Genomic DNA, 15964 nt, shown 5'->3' with positions numbered 1-15964 from the left:
TTTGAGCACTTTTTGTCACATATGTGAGCACCTGGAAAAGGAAGTAATTATCGTTATTTTTGGTATAATACTGTAATAAAATTTACCTATATGGTACCTTGCCAAGACTATCTCCCTGAATTAATTTTATGAATTAATTTCATAATCAAAAGTATCCTCCTCAGGACCCCTTGGGGCCACTAAAAACCATTGTAATTTTTGCAAAGTCTTTCCCTGATCGACATGCATCCTGATGTTATCCAGCACTGCTAGGAGAGTAGTTTCTGTGCTGTTATTGGCCCTGAAGCCCGTCTGTGTGATGTCCAGCAGATTGTTTGCTTCGAGAAAACTGGCCAGTTGTCTGTTGACCAGTTTCTCTAGGACTTTCGATAGATAGGGAAGTTGGGATATGGGCCTATAGTTGGCCGGGTTGTTAATATCCAATCCAGCTTTTTTATCAGGGGGGTGACTGTGGCGATCTTCCAGCAGGATGGGAACTCTACAGCCTCTAGTGAATGATTTAGTACCTGAGTTACAGCGGGACAGATCAGGGGAATGAGCTGCCGGAAGATATGATGAGGGCAGGGGTCAAGGGGGGAGCCAGATTTGATTTCGAGCATAGCTTTGCCTACTTCCTCTTCGGAGTAAGGGCCAAAGCTAGCACAGCAGGTTTGGGGGGAGGAGAACTCGGGTTCCAGCAGGCTGATGGTGTTGAGATTAGGGAAGGATGAATAGATCTTGTCAATTTTTTCGCAAAAGAAGGTGTTCATTTTGTCGCAGCCTGTTTGAGAGGGAGTCAAGTTGGCCGACAGGTTGGGAGGACTGCAGAGCTCTTTTACAATTTTAAAAAGCTCTTTCGAGGAGTCCTTGTTATCTAAGATTCTACTTCAAAAGTAATCTTTTTTCGCCTTTCTGATGGCTTTGGTGTATTGTGATAGTTCGTTTTTGTAAGTAGCCCTCATCTCTTGAGTTTTTGTTAATCTCCACTTGTGTTCGAGCAAGGTACATTTCCTTTTTTGTGCCTTCAGATCTGGCCCGTACCAATTTTCGGACACAGTGCGCCTAGGTTTGACATTGCAACGGAGTTTTGAGCAGTACTCCAAGGCTGAAGCTATGTGGCTCTGAAGTCTGTCTGTTGCTTCCTCAACACCTGACTCGCCGCTTGGGGGGTGGACAAAGTGTTTCTGAAAGGTTTCAACTTTGAAGTTGGCATAACTTCTCCTATGGGTTGTTATTTGGTTGGAGGACCTGGTTTTTTTTGTGGGTAGGTGAAAGTTGAACTCGACCAGAGAATGGTCCGTCCACAATAGCGGTTTAATAGCAGAGATAGAAATGGAGTTGATATTGGAGAACAGCAGGTCAAGGGTGTGTCCTGCCCTGTGCGTTGGCTGATTAATTTTTTGGTACAGCTGCAGGATCTCCATATTCTCAGTCAGTTGTCTGGTGAGGGGGTTGTTACTATCGTCGTAGTGGATGTTGAAGTCTCCTATGAGCAGTATATTTTTGTTCTGAAGGCATATAGGCATGACTTGTGACAGGAGTTGGGTATTAAAATCAGAGGCGCAGCCTGGGGGATTATAGATAATAACACCGCCAAGTATGATGGTGGTGTTGATGGATACCGAGAAAGCCATCGCTTCATGGCTGCTGGCCTGAGTAATTACTTCCTGTCTGCAGGTAAGGGAGTCCTTGAACAATAAAGCAACTCCACCTCCCTTCTTTCTTTCCCTGTTCAGGTTGAGTATTTTATAGTTATCAGGCAGGGCCGTAGCGATGTCCGGGGTATTGTGGTTGTCCAGCCATGTCTCCGTAAAGAAGGCTAGATCTGGTTGGACACTTTCGAGGATGTCCCAGATTTCAATGGCATGTTTGGGGAGGGACCTTACATTTAGCAGAATACATTTTAAGGTCACGTTAGGGGTAGTGGGATTACTGGGACCGTGCCAGGGGTCACTCAGCCAGTGGCAATTCCGACAACTAACTGGTCCCATGGTGTTCAAAGGGCCCAGTTGTGCACACATGGCATAGTGTGGTGTGCCAGTGGTGTTTAGTTGCCTTAGTTCACTGCCTGAGTATGTCGTGACGCCAATCCTATGTGGGTCAGGATAACCAGAGGAAGGGCCAGGGGTTTTGGCCCCGTGCCCCAGACTGTCACGGACTGTCACGGACGGGCACAGACGGGCTTGCCTTTGGCGCGCCTTCGGCGCGCCCGCTGCGCCCGTCCGTTGCGCTTCCGGGGCAGTGGCTCCATTTGTAATGGAAATGGTGGGAGGGTGGGAGGGGCCGAGCAGTCGTCTGCTCGCCCTTCTCGTGCCCTCACCTAAGATGGCGGGGGCCCCAGCAGCGATTACTCGGCTGTGGGGGGGAGAGCGGGGGAGCCTCGAGACACCGGCACACCTGAGGTTCTGAGAGGCGGTGGCAGCGGGTCAAAACACAGGTAAATTATCACACTGTAAAATTTGCTAACTCTTAAAATCAGTCAGCAAAAATATACGGAGGTAAAAACATTAATAATACACAGTTTTAAAAATGCGCTCCAGAATAGCGTTTTTGATTAAAATAAAGTGGTCCCGGCTTTCCGCCTCAGGACGATTCTTACCACACCCAAACACACTAGTAGTCGCTCATGGTCACAGGTTCAAATCTTGTGGGGTCCACTCGGCCTTTCATCCTTCAGAGGTCGATAAAAGGAGTACCATTGAGTTGGGTAACAATAAACATCTTATTCAGCTCTAAAATATCCTTAGGTGAACGTGACCTTTACAAATACACATATTAAGTTATATTCTTGATATTAAATATTTGTACTGTGATGTTTTATGAACTTTGATGGCAGATTGCCTAACTAAGGTTGTTTCGAATCGATATTATGCTATTTAGCAGTCCCTTTTCATAGTCATTCGTGGCATTTAAGTAATGGTTGCCATTCGCCCTTAAAGCAGCTAATTAGCGCATTGTTTCTGGCTTCTGATTCACCAGCTGGTACAGAAGGCTGAGTTCTGTGCTTAATCACACACTGTCTTCATCTCTTCAAGCTGGGATGCTTAGCCAAGCACTGATGAAGGAGGCAACATTTGCTACAGATATTTCAGAGCTATTTTACTGAACAATTATCACTGTAGATTTCCAGTTGCAGTCATCATTTGTTTTTTAAGGTTATTGTATCTGAATGTTTCTTCAGGGCAGGTATGCTGGCTGTGCAAGGGGTTTACTTTCCGTTCTGTTTCAATTATGTGAAGGATGTGGCCTAACAGCTAGAGTGGTTGGCCTCGAACTGGGGAGACGGGTTGAGGTTCGCAGGGACGCTCATCATCCTGTGATTCTGGGCAAATCACTTATTCTCCCTGTGCCTAACAAAATGTATGTGTCCCTCTCTAATGTAACTGGTGCTCACGTAGAGCGCTCTGATTCCTTTGGGTCTCAATTTTGATTTAATAATGAATAAGTGTGGAAGCGGTCTAGTGTTCCGTCCCCGGAACAGGAAGTGCGGGGACGGGAAGCGGAAGGCGGCCATTTTGTATATCGGCGCCGACCGCTGGGTATGAAGGCAGCTCCCGGCGCTCCTGTAATAAATAACTAGTTTACATAATTGGTTCTCTTTACAATGGCGACGGAGGATGGGATTTAGACCCACAAGCACACACACGACGACGCCGAACTACGCATCTGGCGTGAGAAACGCTGAGATACACCGGAGCGCGGCAGAGGAGCCGTCTAGCAGCCGAGAAAAGAGCGCGAAAACGTGCCAGCGCCCCAGAAGGTACAAGACTGTGCCCCATCAAAGAATTAAGGCTGGGAACAACCTAGAGGCACCACCTGAGTAGCCACGACCTGGGGGAGCGCACACGAGCACTGTGCCACACGGGGCACATTAAAGGGGCAAGAAGGCACTGGGAGTAACTACCCATCCCTGGCCACCGTGCAGTGCCCGGCAACCTGGCGGAACAGCGGGTGTTGGCAGACGCACCTGGTTCGTCGCGCCAGTTAGAAGAGGACAGCCAACCATTGCAACCTGGTCCAGCAAGGACGTTACAAGGGGAAGAGGACGACGGGGAGCGCAGCGAAGAAGACACAGCGGAGCAGCACACGCCGGGGAGCCCGCCCAGTCGGACGAACCACACGGCAAGGAACAGGAGAGGTGCTCCCAAGATGGCGGCCCAATCATCATCCCTCACGCAATTGGTACCGTTCCTGACGAAATGCGGAGAACCAGATATGAAATGGGAAGACTGGAAAAGGTATTTCCTCAACTATCTAGAGGCCCTGGAAGAAGAAGGTGACGCACCGTTTTCGAGCAAGAGGAGAAAGAAAATCTTGTTACATAATTTGGGTCCGGAAGGGATCAGAGTGTACGACACCATAGTCAAAGGCGAGAGGGTCGCCACAGATACCGATGTTTTCAGTCACGCCATTGCGGACTTAGATGCACACTACAGGCCGGTTGTGTGCGTTGCAATTGACAGATACAACTTCTTTCAGAGGAAGCAGAAGAGTGGGGAGACAGTGGACGAGTACGTCGTGGCCTTGCGGAAATTGGCCCTCACATGCAAATTTGACGCGTTGCACGATGACCTAATCAGGGACCAGATTATCATGCACACGTCCAGCTCCCACATACAGGAGAAATTATGGGTGAATGGTGACGCCCCACTCAAAGAAATATGGGCGATGGTCAAGAAAGCAGAACTATCGCGACGTTGCGCCCAGGCAGCGAGAAAAGAAGCTGGGGAGTCGCAAACCGTGTGCAGGATAATGACGCCAAACGAGAGGTGATCGACCGAGGCAGAGAGACACGCAAAGAAACAGAGAAGGCGGCAAATCGAACAACTCTACTTACCATACGGACAACAGAACAACTAAAGGTGGTAGGCCCAGCTGCTACAGGTGTGGCAGTACTGCACATCTCGGAAATGACAAAGCATGCCCGCATTCAGGGCTCAATGTTCATATTGCAGTGTTTTCGGGCATTATGAAAAGGTGTGCCGCCGGAAGCCCAGAGGTGCCACTGTACGGTATGTGGACCAAGAACGTAGAGATGACGCAAGCGACCAAGAAGGAGCGGAGGACCAGGAGGAGTTCCTTTACATAGATGTCCAGGTGTTGGAAATGGATGGATCAGGGTCAGATAAGCCACGGCTAAGCATGCACATCGGCGGAATACCAATAGAAATTATTGCAGACAGCGGAGCACCCATATCAATCATACAAAGGCAGGTATGGGAGGACAAATTCACAACCAGGATCAAAGAGCAGTTGCTACCGATGGATTTGAGGCCAGTCACGTATACCGGACAAAGGATTCCCATGTTGGGATACTGCCCCCTCCTGTTCGAATTCAGGGGGCGCCACGCAAGTTGCAAGCTATACGTGGCGGAGAAGGGCCCCTCTGTCCTGAGCTGGAAGGACCAAGGAGCACTGGGGATTCAACTCAACCCGGGGGGCATCGAAAAGATCCTGCTAATGGACATGGATGAAAAGGAGGATGTGGAACTGTGGCAGAAAGCCTACCCCAAGGTGTTCAATGGTCAAATTGGGGAGCTGGGAAAGTACAAGCATCTCATTAAGCTGAAAGAGGGAGCAAAACCCGTGGTGCACAAAGTGAGGAACATCCCGCTCCGCAGTAGGGACGCTGTGCAGTCGGAACTGGAAAGACTTGAGAGAGAGGGAGTGATCAGAGCCATTGAGAGTGCGGAATGGCTTTCGCCTTTAGTGGTAGCCCAGAAGCCTAATGGCAAAGTAAGACTATGTGTCGATCTCAGGGAATTGAACAAAAATATAGTCATCGACAAATTCCCCCTGCCCAGGATCAGTGAGATGCTAGCGAAAACCAAGGATGTTACATGGTTCTCCACGGTGGATTTGTCATCTGCTTACCATCAAGTGAAACTTCATCCGACATGCAGCCATCTCACGCCCTTTATCACACCTTTTGGATGCTACGAATTTGTGAGGATGCCGTTCGGGTTGGCATCAGCTGCGGCGGTCTTCCAAAAGCTCATGCACAGATTACTTAAGGGCATAAAAGACGTACTGTTCTTTCAAGACGATATCCTGGTAATGGGTAGATCGAAACAGGACCACAATGAGAAACTCCACAAAGTGTTGCAAACGCTACAAGACAACGGCCTGACGGCAGAATGGTCGAAATGCAAGTTGGGAGTGCAATCTGTCACGTACTTGGGTCACGAAGTGAGCGGAAGTGGGATAACACCGAAAAGGACCAACATGAAAGCCATCCTGGAAGCCCCTACTCCCAGCAAGAAAGAAGATGTTCGGTCATTCCTGGGAATGGCCGAGCATTACAGTAAGTTTATTCCACACTTCGCCACGAAAACTCATTTCATTCGACAACTACTCAAGGAACGGAACAGATTTCAGTGGGGACGTGACGAGCAGACGGAATTTGACACCCTCAAACAGGAGATGAGTGTCGCCATTCCCCTCAAGGGATTTGACCCGAGGGCAGAGTCCATCCTCACCATGGATGCCAGTGACCGTGGCCTTGGGGCGATCCTCATGCAGAAATCGGAAAACGGAGACATCTCAACCATCAGCTTCGCCTCTAGATCGCTAGCTTCCAATGAGGAGAAGTTCAGCGTTATCGAGAAGGAAATGCTGGCGGTGGTCTGGGCGATGGAGAAATTTAGGCAGTACTTGTGGGGAGCCAAATTCCTAGTGAGAACGGACCACAAACCCTTGGTCCGAGTGTTGACTTCCAGTGGACATGACCACGCGACACCTAGGATTGCCAAGATGACGCTCAGGTTGTTGGATTTTGTGTACGAAGTAGAACACATTCCGGGACCGCAGAACAAAGTGGCGGACTTCCTGAGCAGGGCGGCAGCCATGGATGAAGCAGAGAGCGGTGGAAAACAGGACTGGGAAGGATATGTGGTAGCCACTATTCAAGACACGGAAGGAGTGATAAGCGCCCAAGAATGGGAAGAAGCTTACAGAGAGGACGTGGATATGGAAGCCGTAAAGGGGTATGTGGTCCATGGATGGCCAGAAAAGAGACACCTCAAAGAAGAACTGAGAAAGTACTGGGAGGTACGCGATGAGCTATCGCTGGCGGAGAACCCCATATTCCTACTCAGAGGCGATAAAGTGGTCCCACCACAAGGAATATTGAGTCATCTGATGAGTTTACTACATGAAGGACACCAGGGCATCACGAAGACCAAAGCCCTTGCCAGACAAGCGTACTGGTGGCCTGCAATTGATGCACAGGTTGAACGTCACGTACGACAGTGCGAGTCTTGTGCGAAGGTGGACAAATCACAAAGCATGCTAAGACCACCCCTGGGGAGATTCCCAGTACCCGAAGGGCCATGGGAAGCGATATCAGTGGACATCATGGGTCCCGTCCTCAACAAAACAGGAACGCAGAAGTACGCAGTAGTCATCACTGACAAGTATTCCAAATGGCCCGAGGTAGAGGTCATGGAGCACGCAGACACGGATGCAGTGGTGAGCTTCTTACGCGCCACGTTTGTCAGGGAAGGAATCCCAAAAGTGATCACGTGTGATAATGGGCCCCAATTCACTTCAACAAAGTGGATTGCCTTCACAGAAAGAAATGGCATTGAAGTGAAACATACACCCATCTATCATCCCGCGGGTAATGGTCAAGTAGAACGTTTCAATCGAGTGATCATGGGCACCATTCAAGCGGCGATAGATGATGGCCTGGACTGGGAAAAGGAATTGGAGAAAATGATATGGGCCTATCGGATCACCCCGGGGAGCACGGGATACAGCCCGTTTAAAGTGTTGAGAGGAAGGGAGGCCTTCACAAAAGACAACATGGCATGGAGGAAACTAGTGGTGCAGAGTAAGTGGTCACCAGCGGTGGTCAGAAGAAATCTGGAGAAAGCACAAGAGGTTTATACCACTCACTACAACAAGAGACGAAACACTCAAGAAACAGAATTGGAGAAAGGTGATTGGGTAAGAGTAAAACTGGCCATTTTGAAGAGAAAGGGAGAAAGTAAGTTTTCACCACCCTTGAAAGTGGTGGAACCCTATGCTCGATCAGCCCTACTCAGTGACGGGAAAGTATGGTCACTGGACAGAATGGCAAAATGCAGCAAGATCTTGAAGTGGGAAGAAGAGACTATGGAAGGAGCAGAGTACGTAGGCGATGAAGGCGGAAACGAAGGTAGTGGCAGGTACGAAGAGGAGGTAGAAGAAGGTGCGCAGCAAGTGGCAGACAGAGAAGGGGAAAAAGGAACCCGGGAAAGGGAGAGGAGCGTAAGCAAGGTAGAAGGAGAGATGGACAGCGACAGAGGCAACTCAGGAAAAGAGACGGCGGTGAAGGAACCGGAAGAAGAGGGAAACTGTGAGGTGGTGAGAACCAGAGTAGGAAGGAGAGTAAAGGTACCAGAGAAGTTCAAGGACTATGACATGAACTGGAAGTAAGGACTTAGTTATATGTTGTTGGTTGTTGCATAAAGGGGGGAGATATGTGGAAGCGGTCTAGTGTTCCGTCCCCGGAACAGGAAGTGCGGGGACGGGAAGCGGAAGGCGGCCATTTTGTATATCGGCGCCGACCGCTGGGTATGAAGGCAGCTCCCGGCGCTCCTGTAATAAATAACTAGTTTACATAATTGGTTCTCTTGTGTGGTGCTTCAGAACTTTACAATAAGCAAGTAAGAAAACTACCTCTACCCTGAGAGGGGCATAAATGAGCGTAATTGCTGAAATTTGAATTAATGCATAATGAACTGTGATTAATTATGCTTGAACTGTATGAAATTTTAATACTGGACTATACGTTTTTAATGTCCTATAAGCGCTCACAAAACTTGTTTCTTTAAAAAGTAATTTACAATATTCATTTGATTAAGTGCATACCTAACCATAAAATAGAAGGTAAAACTCGAAGTCAGTACACTTCAAAAGGGCGCTTACTTTGTAAATATTCATTTGGGTGATAGTCCTCTGTTTATGTCACTGATTCTAACGTGCAGGGAATACTGCTGGCGTTCATTTAAAATGGCGATGTTTTACATGCAATTTTGTCACCGCGGAAGAAGGTGTGCAACGCCGAAACACGTCCTGTGTTAACTTTGATGCAAGCAATAAATCTTTGATGAAAGATACTCTTCTGAGTGCGGCCCATTCTTTACCCGTCGCTGGGGATCGAATTTGGAGCAGTATATATATATATATATATATATATATATATATATATATATATATATATATATATATTACTATATACCATAGATCACACAGTGAAAGAACCGGTGTTAACCATTATTTGAGGTTCGGCCACCAAAAATGCGTCATCAGATTAATTGTTAGTACCGAACATCACTCGGCTGTCCACCGAAGAGGAGAACCGCCACAGGCCGCTGCCAACGAAAATGCCAATTTATTTTCCTTTTCCTAAGTTTCTACTGTACATCTAAACATCATTTGTGGGTCCATGTGGACAGGGATTAGGAGGGTGGACCACCCAGGGTTAACAATGTTCTCTTCCACAAGTCTACTATGTTAACTAGTACTCAATATACGCTCTAGCCCTTTTTGTCGACTAGCTCAGTGACCAACAGCATCTGGCCTTGTAATACCCACAAAGGAACCAAACCTGCTGCAGGGCTGGTCTTTAATCCATCCAATAGGGTCTGGCATCCTCAGTTTGCGTGAGAAGATATACCTGAAAGTAGTGATTCACTTCTAAATTAGCTGGATCTTTATACCGAGAAGTTCCTTGCAGACCTCCAATGACACCTTTTGTTCTCAGTTTCAGGACTTAGAACACTAGTCTCTATATGTCAAGTCTTGTATATTTATCACCCACTCTTCTGGACAACAATCTTGCATCTCCAGCTTTTTGATTTCCACCATAGTTGCACCTTCAGCCTCCGGCTACCATCTCTTGAGGACACCAGATTAAGTTGATATGTCTTGCTTAGTCTAATGTTTCTCAGGTCATTTGGTGCATTCTACGGCTGCGCAGATCCAAGGACTCCCACATGATTCGCTGGCTGAACATTCCCAAAGATCTTTAAATTTAATAGCATGTTTGGCTGAACATTCTCAAAGATCTTTAAATTTAATAGCATGTTTGGCTGAACATTCTCAAAGATCTTTAAACTGAATAGCATGTTTGGCTGAACATTCTCAAAGATCTTTAAATTTAATAGCATGTTTGCGACTCCTTGATGGAATGCATTCAGATCTTGTAAATCAATGTTAGGCCGCTGTAATCCTGTTCATTTTTGTATCCAGTGCTGCAACTTTAGCTTCTGTTCGTCTGACTTTGAGACATGTTTTCAGGTCATAGAGTGCAATCACTGACATTGCTTTTTCTACGTTCATCCGTTTCTTCGGACTGATATGCGATGAGACCCACTTCTCTTTTACCCCCTTTCCAAGCTATCCATGACCATATCCATTCTCTTATGTTCCCGGGCACTTTTTGTTATGTTGAGTTTGTGGTCTTCAAAACATTTTTGCTTCTCCGTTCTGCAATTTTTTGCCTCTATCTTTACCCGCAATCCCCAACACATCCCTTGTGTGGCTGCCTTGTGACAGTCACCAACCACACAACCTTCAATAGGTAGTAAGAGGTCTTCTAAAGGTCTAGTCTGCTCCTAATGATTCTCCACGTCTGCCAGAGATCCCGCTCAAACTTCTGCTCCTGATTCTCATGAACCTCAGGACGCTTTCCTCTCACAGTCAGCACCATGACAGCGGGCCTCCTCTACACACACCCCGGCATCTTGTTTCTTTGTCCTTTTATGTGAGAAACCAGGTGTACATTGTTGATTCTGCAAATTTTCTTACATCATTTGTTAATCTAGAAAAATCTGTTTATAGTTTTTACCCTCTAGACCTTTCTGAGGAAGGAATTAATGAACACAGCTTGTAGAGGGCCCGAAGACCTCAAAAAGGCATCTTGGCGCTAGAAAAATAGTTTTGCTAAGCGCTTGCATAATGAAGAGAGAAAGAGGGGGGCCTTGAGATCTTTACTAATAGATTTGGGAAGATTGGGACTACCCAACAGAAAAGGGAGCAAACGTCACATCTTTGCTGTGATGTAGGAGAAAGACCTGCCACGTAAGCATCCTCGTCTAATCCGAGGTACCACTGGGAAGGAAGTGGTGGAAGACCCCTAAGCGTGAGCGGGTACATAAGGAATATAATGGGAACATAAAAATCAGGTTATCTACCACAGGTACGGGAAGATCACCCAACGAAGCGCTTCTGGTCTCCTGGTATACATCAGTCCTTTGAATGTTAAATTAGAATTCACAACCACAGACTTTTCCTTATGTTCTATGGAGTAAAAGTTAGGCCCATATTTTGCCTCCAGGAAGTTAGATTTCAAGGTCATCCCGGCAGCAACCGATCCAGCTCTGAAGCGAGTAATTTTAAGACGCTATGAAGTCGGGGGAGATGTTAATGAAATGCATCCAATTTGCAATGTGTCCTCACTAAGTGTATTGCATTATGCATGTGCCAGGCTACATTTGACTATATTGAACAAGGGGGTTAATTTAACCTGCACGGTGACCTCTAAACCTGGAGAGCAGGTATGGCGGCCATCTTGTCCTGATGTCCGCTGCCTCTATGGGCCACTGACAAGAACCTCTGGTTATTCCCTTCATCTCCTCCATCTTACCCTTCAACCTCCTCCTTGGACCCCCCTCCAATACATATGTATGCAATGGCTGTGAAAATAAATGTGGTGCAATATTGCAGTATCACATTTATCACTACAGTGCAAGGGGAAAATTCATGTTTACCACAGTACAGCAAATTGTTTACTGACTCACAGTTTGCTAAGTGCAATGAATGTTATACAGGAAAACAACTCTCCTAATGGTCAAAAGGTCTCTTTAATGTGATTTTATGTTAATGTACATTTTATTCTATTTCCAATTAAATATCCTTTAAAAAAAAGATATATACATAAATATACCATGAATAAACCCTATATGCAGATGCGCAGAATGTAATAATAAACGTTACCGGCATGGTATTTTTATAATACATATTTATTTTGGGGTTGCTAGCTAGAAGTATTTTATTCAAAGTGCAGCTAACAACAGCATCTACCTCAAATTTTGTTCCATTATCAATAGAGAATGGTGCGGGCAATGTTTTTTTGCGAATCAGTGGCTTCAGTTTTTATTTTAATTACTTTGGATTTACTGCATCTGCCACATAGTTTGCAGATTTTACAAAAATGCTGTTACTAATGTAGATGGATAAAAATATTCTAGAATTGGGGAGGAGCCAAGCTCGCGACCGTGATGGCCGCGTTGTAGCTCGGCTCCGTCAAACCTTCCTGCCTGAACTGTCTATCCTGCACCTTATCCTGCCCCGAGAAGTCTTATTTGCTGGAATATGGACTTATGACGTTTTGCTGGCACTCACCGTCTGCTCCGGATGTTCTTAAGTGCCGCGGATCCTGAGCTGCGCCCTTGTTCGCTTCGTGGCCTCCGGGGCGGGCAGGCCTGGTGCTCGTCTGCGGCGCCCAGGCGGGGCGGAGCGCCGGGGCCGACCCCTTGGTGGAGGAGCGGGGTCGGCCGGAGCGGCCATTGTGCGGTTGGACCGGTGGCGACTGACCGGGCCTGGTCTGGCTGTCTGGGGACCTGGTGGTGGAGTGCTGCCTTCCACGGACGGGGGTTGACCGAATGGGCGACTCGTCTCCCCTTTGTTCTCCTGTCCGGCCATCTTGAAACCCTCCGCCCGGTCTCGGCGGGCGGCGCCTGTGGCGCCAGCTGCCTCAATATTCTGGTGGCCTGCCTTTTTGCCCTGAGGGTTCCATTGTTTGTCGCCGGCTGGTTCCCATCGAGCTCTGTTGGTGGCCGGATTGGGGTCGGAGATTGCCGCGGCCGCGCCGGGCTGCAAAGATGGTGGCCCGCACCCTGCATCTACGCCCATTTGGGGACGGCGACATTGGCTCGTTGCACGGCACGTTTGCTGAATACCGTAAAGGTGAGCCTACAGTTGGCGACGTTTTCGCCGCCTTGTGTTCCTGGCGTGCTTCCATGACTGTGCCTGTCGATGGGCTGGATGGTAGCCTTTGTTCCCGGCTCGTTGGGCCGTCCCCTGAGTGTATGGCTTCGCCGCTTCAGGGTGCTGCGGTGCCTTTCCTGGAAATTGAAAATACTAAGGCCACCGCTTGTTTGGACGTTCAGATGCCTGCTGCCTGGTATTGTCAAGAGTTCTTCCCTGTGGTGGATGCCTTGGAGAGCCTCCAGCCGAGATCCGTCCGGATCGGTCTCGCCGGGTCCCCCGGTGATTTTTTGCCTCGGCCTGCCGAGCGGAGATCCTGTAACTGTTTCACCGGGGCAATTTTTTCCCCTTGGTCTGCGGAGCTGTGCTTGAGTTGCCTGCTGCTGTTGCTGTCCTTCTTTACTCCTCCGGTCCGAAGCCGTTATAACTTGTGTAGTAGCTCGACGTTTGGAATCCCTGTTTTTCACCTCTGCCCCCTCATGTTCTGGTTCTTTGTGCACTCTGTGCCTATGGCACTGGACAGACGAGGACAGGGTTGAGATGACCTTGCACCGCCGGACTATTACTTTGTGGCGTGACCGGATGACCGCCTTGCGGCTCTACATGTATGATTGCTTCCTCTTCATATTCCTGGTACCTGTTTATTGTTTTGCAATGACTTTATCTTCTCGTGGGCTTTGAATGTGCTCGGACGGGGGAGTTGGGGGCTGATAGTTTTGATTATGTGTCTCCTCTCCCGATAGTTTTTTCCTTCCTTTCCCCTTCCTCTCTTTTTGCCTATATGGTTTCTTCCTTACTTTTTGACACTTCTATATTTCGGGTTTCCGGTTAGGGCGACAGGCACGCTGCTGGGGGGGTAGGCCGTAGCCTTCCGCAGGGGTGCAGGGTGGGGTGGGTGGGGGGGGGGGGTCTGTCTTTTTGTTTTTCTTTTTGTTCTTGGTTCTATGGCTCTTGTGTATTCTTTTTCTGGGCGCTGCGTCTGCATGTAGGCCTCCTGGGGTGTTTTTTGCTAGCGTGGGCACACGGCCTCCCTGCTACCGATGTTCATTGCGCGTCCATTACTCCTGTTTCCTTTGGCTCCGTGGGCTGCCCCTTTTTCGTGTGCTTTATTTGCCATGGGGCATATACTGTGGGGCCGCGTCCTCTTTTCCCTGTTTTTTCAACCCTTTTTTCTGATGCTCTTTTCCCCTTTTTCCCCTTCCTTCTCTCTTTCCCTGGGTCGATGTAGCGGATGGCTTCGTATTGCAATCCTGACTTCCTTTCTATGTATTGATGCGTATTCTTGTGGTAACGGGTGGGCGTTGGGCAGTGGATGGTATTGTTTGCTGATGTGGGACTCATGTTTTGCCCTTGCTATGATGTAGCTGTTCCTTTTTTTGAAACTCGCTGTGTTTTGTTCCACTGCCTGTTGACGACCCGCCACGGACTTTTGGACTTTAATAACTGCAATGTTCCTGCTCCTCACCCTATTATATTATAAAATTAACCTTCACTTTTCCTTCTCACTGTGGTTTCCTTGTGGCTATTTGCTTTGCTTTGTTGCATCTGTTATATCGGAGACCTGCTGGAGTTTCTTTCCTGGCCTATGTGCTAATACAGTGTGGTGGCCGGCCCGATGGGTTGTAGGCCCGTATTTGTCAGCTATATCTGCACAATAAAGGTTTAAAAAAAAAAAAAATATTCTAGAATTTAGTTTTTTGGGAGTGAATACTTTAGATAGCCATGCCACATAATTTGGGCATCTATGGCCCATAATTCCAGTACCCCTGACAATAGTAGTGTTGTTATGCAGATGCTAAAAGCCATAGTTCATAGATAACTATGGCATATTTTCTGTATTTCACGTTGTCCTGTGAAATGTGTTTTTTTTTAATACCATGGTATTATGTCCAATAAAAGCACCCAAAAGAATGTGTGTGCGCGCTTTTTTCAGTGTTTCGTTTTCCTTCCCTCTCTCCCTCTCGCTCCAGCGGGCAGTCACTTCCAGCCACAAGGTGACCGCCTGTAGTCAAGAATGAGGGATGTGTCTCTCCTCCTGAGAGGGCCCTGCCTCTGGTGTAGTGAAACTGAGGCCAGCAGCAGTCTGTATTTTATCGTATAATTGCCAGGGCGAGGAACAGTCATTTCCCACAATGTTCACACAATTACTCACCCTTTCGGTGGGTTTGAAGGACATCTCGGTATTGACAGGGGGTGATGTCGGGTGAACTCTTAATAAAACAGAAAATGAGTCACGCCGTTAAAAGCTTGCCATTATGGAAATGGAGTGGGCATTTTTCTCAAGAATATAAAATCCTCTTGCGAAAAAAAAAAGAAACGATTTTACATGATTTACAGACTATAGACAGAGAAGAGTTCCTAAGGATGCGATTAAGAAACAATTCACAATAGGCGCCCGTGTTCCACTCACCCAACTCAATAATGCTCGGTTTATCGACCCCAGAAGGATGGAGGGTCCAGTCGACCCCCCCCCCCAATAATGTCTTCAGTTACACCCAAGTGTCTGCAGCAGATGCTTTAACATATCTATCTAGTGACCTAATTTCATGACGGTGACTGTCAGGACAGAGTTTACAACCCATGCTTACGGCTGTAAAAGGAGGAATGCCTGAGAATAACGATTGAAGAGATGGGGGTCAGTTCATAGCTTTATGTTAACTCACTGAGATATCCTACGATAGCAAATATCTAATGTATTATATAGCTCCTGAGTTTCCAAGGTCCATGCGTGATGTGCTAGTCCACTTTCAATGTTTTCTTTGGATTGTGGGACTTGTAGTCCTGTTTCAGAGTAGAATACACAAGACTACAAGTTTCAGAATTTAAAAAAAACTTGGACTGGAGCCGCACATCACACATGGGTCTGGGAAACTTGGTAAGCAGAAGTCTCAGGCTACTCAGTGCACAGCTTGTATAGTAAAAGTCTTTTACTTTGCATTATGGGATTTGTATTCTGTTTATCAGGGCAACTCACAGAAAGCAAATAAAAAGCCTTTGAAATGCAATA

This window comes from Lissotriton helveticus, chromosome 12 (genome assembly GCF_964261635.1).
Source record: "Lissotriton helveticus chromosome 12, aLisHel1.1, whole genome shotgun sequence".
NCBI classification, from domain to species: Eukaryota; Metazoa; Chordata; class Amphibia; order Caudata; family Salamandridae; genus Lissotriton; species Lissotriton helveticus.
Note: the sequence above shows the minus strand (reverse complement) of the source record.